Raw genomic sequence first — 11,529 nt, forward strand, 5'->3', positions numbered from 1 at the left:
GGGGCTTCTTCAACAGCCCATCACTGGCGGTACTAGAAAGAACAGGGCCCACAGTATTTAACACTTATCTGCTCAGTTTAAGTTAAACAGGTACAGAATTTGAATTACAAGAAAAGATGAGTAAGATAATTGATTAGCAACAATTTAAAACAGCTAAAAATGAAAGGATTGAAGTTTTATCACATAAGGATTATTCAACGGAAGAGGATGTTTTACGAGGAGTTTTTAGTTGTTCATCATTAGAACTGATTATTAATAAACACAAGGTGATACAGTGGACCACTGAAGTAATACCAGTGCTAATAATTTTAAGAAACACAATTTATACAGGAGAAGAGATGTTGAACAACAAGATGTTGTAAGTACCAAACTTATTCAAAAATTGAAATTAAAAATGGTGATGTTTATTGATTTACACCTTAAATAAATAAAATAATGAAATAAATTTGGGATGAAAGCGCTTCAAGGAAAAGATGAAGTCTAAAGTTTATTCTGACCTCAGTAAATAAATACACTTGCATACCTATAACAAATTATTTTTTCTTTTATACATTTCTAAGGTTGGTGAGGAGAAATATGATTTCATTGCTAAAAGGAGATCTGGTTATTTAATTCTGAAAGCTGTTGAAACATGAGAAAAGTTTTAGAGTGTGAGATTACTCAAAATGAAAATTATTTAAAGGTTTTATAAACTTTATTTTTCTTGTTTTGCAGGAAAATTAGTCAGAGATATGAGTAAAAGAATCTTTGGACAGAATGAGGCAAATTGGTTCTGCTCACTGCAAGGTCTGCACGTTCTCATTGTTATCAAACTAAGTTTGATTGAGGAGCCTTGGTGGGTGACGCCAAATTAGTGTTTGGTGTTTTGAGTCTAGCAGACAAAGTTGAAGGAAAACCTATGTTAAGAAAAACAATTTTCATTCTGTGAAGAATGCATTGTTCTAGGTTGCGCGTTGCTGTCTTTTGCTGCATCAGTTAAGCCCCTCGCCGACCCTCGAAGACATCATCACCCCTCAAGTGGCTTGGGACGGAACGCTGACCTCTGACCCTCAACTGGCTCTGGGCCTTAATGGGATAAAATGACGACTGGCCCTCTACAGGTTCTGATCCAGTGAGGCACCTTTAACTCTGGGTGATGAAGAAGATGAGGAGAAGCCAATTTGGGTCTGGCTGTTTTATTTAACTGATGAAAAAGGACAAATAACATCTACTTCCAATCTGATGTTTCATGAAAACTGAATCGACAATCTGGCAGTATTGACAACATCTATTGACCAAATTCTAAAGTAAGCTATTTATCGAAATAGTTTAAAGTATTCCAAATTCTTGAGTGGAAAAGAAACTGAAAATATTGATTCTAAATTCAAACATTCTGTTCAGAGGATTCCTTTGGCTCAGATAAAGCTAATAATCAGCTAAGATTATTTAAAGAATTAAGAAGTGTTAAAAAAGCTAACATTAATTTAAAGAAATTATAATATAGACTTGCGGTAGAACCTCCAAGATTACTCTAATTTTTTAACTGAAAAACACTCAGGTGCTTTTGGTTTTTTCATATTCCATAGATTGCAGAACCAGAACTTCTATATTAACCAGCATGTTTATTTCATGAACATCTAAATCATTTTCAGTTTTACTTTTTAATTTTATCAATAAAATGCATTTATGTTCACCTTTGTTGGGAACTTTGAAGAAATAAAAATGCCAATGTTATAAAGTTTCAATAGTATAAAAAACTGAGTATTTTTACAAAGTTTGACATCTGAGTAAATGTAAATTAATCTGCCGAAGTGATGATTTCTGAAAACATTTGTTTTAGTTTTTAATTTCGTACAATTATTGTTTAATTGTACGGAATTAAAAACAAAAACAAATGTTTTGGAAGAGTTTTTCTTTAATTAAACAGCCGGTAAAATTATGACTTCTTTTATTTCAACTAACAAACAATGGGATAGGAACAGTATTCTTAGTAATTCAGCAATCTGAACCCATAATTCAGCGTACGTCATGAACTTAAGACAGCAGCTTCACAGCTAAATCATCCCATCCCAGGATTTATTAACTACATGCTAAAACTACTCATTTAAGTTATAGGTAAGAAAAACTGGTCCCTGAAGTGTTTAAAAGAAGTATTTCACTAAAATACCTTCAAGATTTTGATATTTGATTTCAGTTCTCTTTTAAATGTTACTTGTTCGTAGGTTTTATCAAAGTAAATTGTGTTAGTAAAGAGACAAGACCAGAATCCACTACTACTAAAACAGTCCTAACACCTGCTGCAGAGGTTAAAGTTATCGTAACAGCTAAGAATGACTTTGAAAACACTCCAAGTTTGCCTACCCAAGTGTCAAGTTAGGTATGGGATAATTTAGTGCCAACACATGTCCCCAATGCTGTTGATGAAGCAACTAACAGCGAGACCTTTGATCAGGAGACAATACCAGATGAAGCAAAAGCTGACTTTTATGCATTATGTCGGCAAGAAGCAAACACTGTTATTAACTCTCTGATGCATGAATTAAGAAATCCTGAGGCAAGATTTTTTTAAAAAATGTGTTTTTACTATTCTTAGGGCATGAAAGAAAAAAACAAAACAAACAAATAAAGAACTTTTTTTTTTTTCAAAAATTAGATTTTTTTTCAGGCAGTTACAGAAATGTCCACTACAGTGGACTACATGCGCTTAAGCACTCAACATAAATCAGTTTGAACCTAGTTGAAGAGTTAATCCATCTGAGTTTTATCATAAATCCATGAGCACATATTCCATTGTATGCTTTGAAAAGCACCTAAACATACTTTCACAAACTCTTAACATTATATAGCCCTTATTTTTCATCCTAAACAAAGAACAAACAGTCTTCATCAAACATCTACATCTTCAAACTCCTCTCCTAACTCATTTTCCTAACTCCTAAACTACATGAAAATTGCCAAAGCATCCAGGGCACAGTGCTACACGGCACTGCATGCAGATGTATTTGGTCTTCCTTGTGCATGCAGCATTGTGGCATCTGTTTGTATAACGAAGGCCATCCTCACTGGACCAGTACATTCGTGTCCAAGGATATCGAATGTACCCCATGACCATGTTGATCCCTAGAAAAATTAGCATTTCTTCGCTTGTCACTGCCAGATTTTCTTTCCCTTTCTGCAGAGCATACATGTTGGTGTTATGCACGATCCAATCAATGAGATCTAAGGGAAACAGATGCCTTAAGAAAACAATTGGTTCTCTTCCATGAACGTTTATTCTCATGTCTCCTAGAGAAGGTGACAAGTCTCCATCAAAGTCATTGTCTTGGACTTTCCAGACATATTTGCAGGGTTGAGTACAGGCAACTGCCTTGTGAACATTTCTCTGGGCAGGTACCATGTGGACATTTTCCTCAGCTCCCTCATCATGCTGACTTCCCTCTGCATCGTGTCCTTCATCATCCTGACCCTCAACATCTTGACTCACAGCATCCTGATTGTCTGTATCTCCCATCATCCACATCTCCTATGTTTCTAGTGTTCTTTGGTAGTCACTCCTCATCACCACTGTCACTATACTCATCATCAGAGGAGTCAGAAGGAATCTCCTTACACTTTACAATTATCATTTTACTACCACAAACTACAACTGGTCTGCACAAAATTATATATTTTTAAAACTAACTTATAGATGTACCCAAAATGAATTTAATTGCAAGCAGGACAGTCATAATGAAAGATAAAACGACTACATGACTTATGTTAAAATATAGTCAGAAATGCATGACGTCCACTGTGTTGGACACATGGTTAATCGTAATTTCCTACTTATTTGGAATAAATGTTTCCAATCTAAACTAATAATATTGTTACTTAGATACTCCTGCATATCAGCATATTTTTTCATATCTAGGATTCTCTGAGAATAGAAGGGTTGACAGGATATTCCAGGAGTGATCAACAAGTGTGTCTGTCTGTCAGCCATCTTGGATTCCGATGACGTTCACTTGTAGTTACAACAACAAACCACTGAATTAACCTCAATAGAGGGGAGCAGTAGAGAGCATTTTAAGGACTGATATGCAGTTCCACCATAGAAAGCACTACATTTAGGAAACAATGACTTTTAAACAGCTGTCCACTGTAGTGACCGCTATGCACCAGAGGTTAAATGGACATGTGTCAGATGACAATACTGACAGCAATGATGATATTGTGGAAACTTATCAATTTTGAATATGTTGTCTTCGTTTTGGTTACCTTTTAAAACTCTTTGGGAGATTGTGTGTAGGATGGGTTCCATTTTTGTTAGATACAGTTTTCTCATGTTTTTCTTAAGCTAGGGAGGTAAGATTGATGTGTTTCCTTTGGAGTTTTGTTTTGATGGACAGGTCAGTTGTTTTCATACAGATAGCTTTGTTTTGTTTGTTGTTTTGGCTTGAGCCCATTCCGAAGCTGTTACATCCCTTTTGGTACTACTCTTTTATTTTTGTCACATATATATTGTTTGACTACACAGTTTTTCTTTATTTTCTTTTTGAGCATACATTCCTTCATCAGTATTTTGTATTCGATTTGATTAGGTTTAATCACTATTTTTGAGTTACTATTTATTTCATAACTGATCGCAATGGTTTGTTTTTCTTCTTTTCCTTTGATATAAGGAGGGAATGACATAAAAACAGTGACACATAGGGACATACATCACAGAATATTGACTTAAATTTTGAAACATAACAATGAAGTCTGTTTTGTTCTAATATTGTACGGGAACACGCTTTGGTTTGCAAAATACTGCTGGGTGTTCTTTTTCTCCCCAGGAGGACACCAGGCGATTCTGTAAATGGACTCAAATTCGTGGACAGGACTCAAATTCTTGGACAGGACTCAGAGACTTGGACAGGTTCGAAGGAAAATGAACTGGACTCCAGATCAAGACAATCCAAGACAAGACTTCAAGGTTGACGGACAGAGTCAACCCAACAACATCATTAAGAACTCATTCAATCTTTTTGGGATTATTATTATTGGGTTGCAACTTTTGTCTTTTGTTGGTTTTGATTCTGTATATCCTAACGTTTGATGTGATAATCAGCTATTTTAATTATTAGTGTTTGATTCATGGAGTAAGCTAAACTTCATGATAACAATATTTAACTCACATTGTTTTACTGCATGATTCACAGTACACCACACTTTTTAATAGTATAGGAGTTCACATGGGACCAGATTGGCAGTAAAGAGTCCCTAAAATTAGTTAATGGTAATTGCTAGTTCCAAAACAGAGATTTCTTTCACAGATTGGCACAGAGTGAAGATTTCTCTGGACCTGCAACCTTTTTTTTCGCCCTTGTTTCATGGGGAGGGTTATTCTATGATCGTACAGGTCAATTACGTTGATCTCCAATTGTGATTATTTTAATGAAGCCGACTTTCAGATCCCCTGCTAAGGACAGGTGGGAAAGGGAAGCAGGTGATGAGAAAGGGTTCACACAACATATGGAATATAGTACTGATAATCATCAAAGCTGTTATATAAGAGCCACAATTCCTTTGTTTTGTGTGAGAACACATGGGCAATCACCCATGACAGCAAATGTGCATGAGTATGTTTGTGTGGTGTGTGTGCGTGCCTATGTGTGTGTGTGTGTGTGTGTGTAAGTCTCACAGTGACTTACACTCCCTGACTTGCCCAGATAACACTGAATTATATTCTCTTCTGGCAGCTGCTCTCTAACATCCTTCTACCAACATACCCACTGTCCGTCCTTTGCACATGTCTAGATCATCTCAGTCTGGCCTCTCTAACTTTATTTCCTAGTTGTTCAACCTGTACTGTACCTCTGATGACCTCATTCCTAATCCTATCCATCCTCGTCACTCCGAAGAAGAATCTTCAGCTCTGCTACTTCTAGTTCTGTCTCCTGTCTTTTTCCTAATACTACTGTCTCCAAACCATACAACGTAGCTGGACTCACCACTGTTTTGTTAACATTTCCTTGGACCTTTGCTGCCACTCTTTAGTAACAAATCACTCCTGAAAATTTTCTCCATTCACTCCATTCTACATGGACGGTCCTCTGCACCTCTTTGCCAAACTCTCGTTTTTTTTCTGGACAGTTGACCCTAAGTAATTGAAGTCCTGCACCTTTGTGACCGCTGGTCCTTGTAGCCTCACTCTTCACCTGCATCTCTCTCATACAAACATGTACTCAATCTTGCTATAGCTGATGTACATTCTATATGGCTGACTTTCAAGTGTATACCTTCTTTCCAACTTCTTTTCCACCTGTTCCCTGTTCTCAGCACAGATAACAATGTCATCTGCAAACATCATGTCATAACTCAGGGGAATCTGTCCAGAGAGAGCAGAACCAAGACCAAAACACGGAGACGAAGATAACGGTAAGTGAGTTTATTTACAAAGTGCAAGCTATGTACAGTGGGCGGTATCCGGAGGAGTCTGAAAGAGAAGGAGAGCTGGGTGAGTCTCGGGTACGTGTTTTGATCCAGGTTATTTGCTAGGTGGTGCCAGTAATGTTTCTTATTTGCTTACAGGTCCAGGAGATGAATACAGCGCCGAAGAGAGGAGGAGAGGTTCCAGAGTTCCAGGAGTAACGAGCCAGTTCCAGTAGGTGAGTATCGACGTGATCCCAGGTAAGTAGTCCTTAATCTCCGTAGTCGTGTCGTGGCAAAAACCTAGGACGTAGGCAAAACAAAGAACGAGGTTAACACTAGGAGCAGGAATCAGGGTTAGACGCTGAGGCGGAGAATCTAACCCAGAAGGTTTGATGCTCCAGCGAAGATCTGATCTCAGCCTGCTGCTTAAGTACTAGATGGTCTCGTCAATGAAAACTGAAACACCTGTGGAGTGAAGATTAGTAGCGCCGCCCAAAAGGCGGAGCCAAACCCAGATCCTCACACATCATAGTCCATGGGACTTCCTGCCTGACCTCATCTGTTAGTCTGTCTATCACCTGAGCAAACAAGAAGCAGTTCACAGCTGATCTTTGATGCAGTCCCACATCCATGTTAAAGTTATCTGTCACTCCCACAGTGCACCTCACCACTGCTGTCCTCATGGTGCTCGTTCTTGGCATAAAATCCCACTGCTGCTTACAAGTAGTGACCTCTTGTTTAATTCTAGCTTTCACAACTCTTCCAGATCTTGAATGTGTGGCTCATAAACTTAATTCCCCTGTGGTTGCTACAACTTTGTACAGTGCAGTGACTTTCGACCAATGGCGTTAACTTCAGTCTTAATTACGTCACTGGAAAAAAGGAACAGGTGCCTACTCATTCAATCAGTCCAGAACAAATTAGACCCCTACCAGTTTGCCTACAAACAGAAGAGGAACACAGAAGATGCAGTGGCCACCCTCATGCATCTGGTGTCAAAACATCTGGAAGCACCAGGTAAAAACTCATATGCAAGAATGTTGTTTATTGACTTTTCCTCTGCATTTAATAGAATAAAAAATAACTTCATGCTCTTGGGGTCAACTCCCACCTCATCCACTGGTACCATTCTTTCCTCACAGACAGACTACAGTTGTTAAGGTTAACAACACATACTCTCCCCTGACTTGCACAAACTGTGGGGTTCCACAGGGTTGCGTAAGTTCCCCTGTGTTGTTCACCATCTACACCAATGACTGTCTTAAGGGAACCTAACCACCCTCTAAGGCAATTCGCTGGAGCCAGTGCACAGGTAAGGAATGTGAAATATATGAGCCGTTTTGAATAGTTCTAACAACTGGGGTCCGGGCGACCAGCAGTGGCAGAGCCAAACCTTCCAGCCAGATCATGATATGTAGTTATATCGACCATAACTCGATCGTGACTGCAGCCGCACAGAGCCTCATAAACGTCATAACACACAGCAAATCTCAGGGACAGCAAGAACAAGCAGGATATAGGAACAGGCATCATCCTCTGTGGACCAACACATGGCTAGGTTTTAGATTGAATGTTATTGTTCAAGTTCATTTTAAGTAATTTAAGAAGTTTATATATTATATGTACTGTCCCTGAGAGATGTTGTTAAATCAATATTTTATTGAACTTGTTCATGTGTTTATGAATATCACTGATTGTATTTGCATTCTGAGTTGTAAAAACATTTCAGTAAGTATGTTTGTGGTTTTTACATTAGAAAAATCCAAAGAATTTTCTACTCGGATTTGATGTTTTTTGTGTGATTGTCCATTGTGTTAATGCAGTAGGTCAAAAGTAAAAAATAACTTGATATTCACACTTGGGAGGTTGTGCTGAAATAAAATGACTTCAAACATAGCAAGTTAAACCATTTTTAGGGTGAAATATGAAGGAAATTTAAAATAGTCCAAAAATGTCCAGTTTCACCCTAGACCCAAGAGGGTGAAAGACGTGTCTAGATCACAGTAAAAAGTTGTTAATAATGTTCTCACATGACATGTGACATGCAAACAAAAGAAAACAGAATCTAACTATATCTCGCTATTTCAAATGTGTACAAAAACACGTCCACCTTTCCAAAAACCCACAGTTTGGGTGGATATTCAGTCTTCTTTTAAAGCCTTGAGAAAGACTACAAGACCCGCCCACTCTGAATTCCTGCGAATCAGCACATGACGAGCTGTGCGTCACAAGCAGCTTGAGACACCAGAAAGAACGAGGCCTCGTTTAGGAGCGGTCACGTGATATTTGACGTGTTGACACAGCCACCAAAAGACTGCATCACGATACTTCTGCTTCATTTGGCTCGAAACTGTGTCGAGCAGCACATCACTACAGCTACACTAACCTCGTTTTGTACTTCCCCTTCGCTTCAGGTTGTGCTGCCCTACTCCTTGCAATTGTTTGCCTTCCTGGAACGTACCTGCTGAACTTACCTGCTTCTGGACCTCTGGACTCCTACCTTCCTGGACTGTTTCTGGTTTGCCCGGCTTCGTCTCCGTGGCTCGCCATCTCCTCGGACCTGTAAGACAAGAACTATTACTCTCGAAATCTCCTACTGCACAATCAAACTGATCCTATACCCGAGACTCACCTTGCTCCTTCTTGCCGTTTCAGATCCTCCTGGTTGTCTCCCACTGTACATTCATTCACCTGTAAATAAAATCACTTGCCTCTTTACTCCACCTCAGTGTCTGGTTTTCGGTGCCGCTCATATGACAAACTCTGGATTATGTCAAATGTATTTTCTAAATGACTTATCCCTTTGCTACTCCATGTTCAAAAGTTAGGAGACCTTTTATTTTGTAGGATGTCTGGGTTGTTCCAAATGGATGTGTGTCTTCATGGGAGAATGGAAGACTTATTCATTTGGAGGTATTCCCACCAGGCTGTCAAAGTTGTACTGATATTGATGGTTTTAGAACAGCTGTGCTACTTAATTAAAAGGCTGATAAATGGAATATCTGAGATACAGATTTCCTTACATAGTGTTTGTTCAATTTCTATCCATAAACTATGTGAAGGAGTTTTCCATATCCATTTCAAGATATACTGTAATCTATGTGCCAGGCAGTATTTATAAAAATGTGGAAATTCCAGTCCTTCTAAATTTTTAGTCTTTTGTAATGTTTTAAAACTGATCCATTGGGGTTTTGATGTCTATAAAAATTTTGACATGGACGAATCTAAGCTTTTAAACCACATCTGGGTTGGTTTAACTGGGATCAAAGAGAAGATATAGTTCAGTTTTGGGAGAACCATTTTTTTAAATAGCAAACGCCCATCCTATGAGTAAGAGAGGGAGAGTTCTTCCCCTTTCTCAAGAGAAAGGGGAAGAACTCTCCCTCTCTCCTTTGAGTAATGGAACATATTTTGACTGTGTCAGCTTATTCAGCCTATTAGAAATATTGATGCCCAGGTCCCTGATGTTTCCGATCTGTAGAGGAATCTTTGGGGAGAGATGGATATTAGAGGAGATAGGAAGGGCTGAAATTGTTGAGAATTTATTTATTAAGGTTATTGTCTCTGTAAGAGATGATGTAAACCCATCATCTGTGTATAAACAAATTTTGTGGATACTATTAGCTGTTTGAATTCCAAAAATATTTTAACATTGACAAATTGCAGCCAACACTGGTTCAATAAATATGGAAAGCAGTGAGGGGGAGAGAAGACAACCCTGCCTGGTGCCTCTTTCAAGTTTGAAGCATTGCAAAATCCAGTAATTTGTTTTCTGTATAAAATCTGATCCATAACAAAAAGTTATGTCCAAATCCAAAATTATTTAAAGTGGCAAATATAAATTTCCAGTTAACCTTATCAAAAGCCTTCTCTGCATCTAAAGAAACATTTAAACCACATTTCTTTTGGATGTTGCAATAATCTATTAGATTGATGAGTCTTTTTGTATTATTTACAGCATAATGATTTTTAATAAATCCAGTCTGGTCAGGATGTATAATATGAGGGGGTATTTTTTTAAGCCTTGTGGCCAAGATCTTACTTTTAAGATCTGCGTTTATAAGTGATATTGGGATACTGGATGGATGTGTGGGATCCTTATCTGGCTTAAGGATAAGCACAATTCATATTTGGGGAGAGTATCGAAGTTTGTTGAATTTCTGTGATCAGCTGTTGGAAGGTGGGGGACAGCAGTGTCCAGAATTCTTCATAGAATTCTGCAGGGAAGCCATCGGGTCCTGGAGCTTTGCCATTAAGCATACTATTAACTGCTTCCTCTCATTGGGCTGCCACCTTATCGTGGTAGAGGGGTTTTAGTGTCCCAATGATCCTAGGAGCTATGGTGTCAGGGGCTTAATGCCCCTAGTAGGGTCACCCAAGGCAGACAGGTCCTCGGTGAGGGGCCCGATGAAGTGCAGCCCAAAGACCCCTTATGATAAGTAAGATTATTGGACACAGTGTTCCCTCGCCTAGACGCGGGTCACCGGGGCCCCACTCTGGAGCCAGGCCTGGAGGTGGGGCACGTTGGCGAGCGCCTGGTGGCCGGGCTTTTACCCATGGAGCCCGGCCAGGCACAGCCCGAAGAGGATGCGTGGGTCCCCCTTCCCATGGGCTCACCACCTATGGGAGGGGCCAAAGGGGTCAGGTGCAATGTGAGATGGGTGGTGGCCGAAGGCGGGGACCTTGGCGGTCTGATCCTCGGCTACAGAAGCTGGCTCTCCGGACGTGGAATGTCACCTCTCTGGTGGGGAAGGAGCCTGAGCTGGTGTGTGAGGTTGAGAGGTTCCGGCTAGAAATAGTCGGGCTCACCTCAATGCACGGCTCTGGCTCTGGAATCAGTCTCTTTGAGAGGGGTTGGACACTCTTTCACTCTGGAGTTGCCCACGGCGAGAGACGCCGAGCAGTAGTGGGCATACTTGTTGCCCCCTATCTTGGTGCCTGCACGTTGGGGTTTACCCCGGTGAACGAGAGGGTAGCCTTCCTCCGCCTACGTGTGGGAGGACGGGTCCTGACTGTTGTTTGCGTTTATGCGCCGAACAGCAGTTCAGATTACCCACCCTTTTTGGAGTCCTTGAAAGGATTACTGGAGGGTGCCCCTCCTGGGGACTCCATTGTTCTGCTGGGGGACTTCAACACTCACGTGGGCAATGACAG

The sequence above is a fragment of the Kryptolebias marmoratus genome, linkage group LG22, assembly GCF_001649575.2.
Source record: "Kryptolebias marmoratus isolate JLee-2015 linkage group LG22, ASM164957v2, whole genome shotgun sequence".
NCBI lineage: Eukaryota > Metazoa > Chordata > Actinopteri > Cyprinodontiformes > Rivulidae > Kryptolebias > Kryptolebias marmoratus.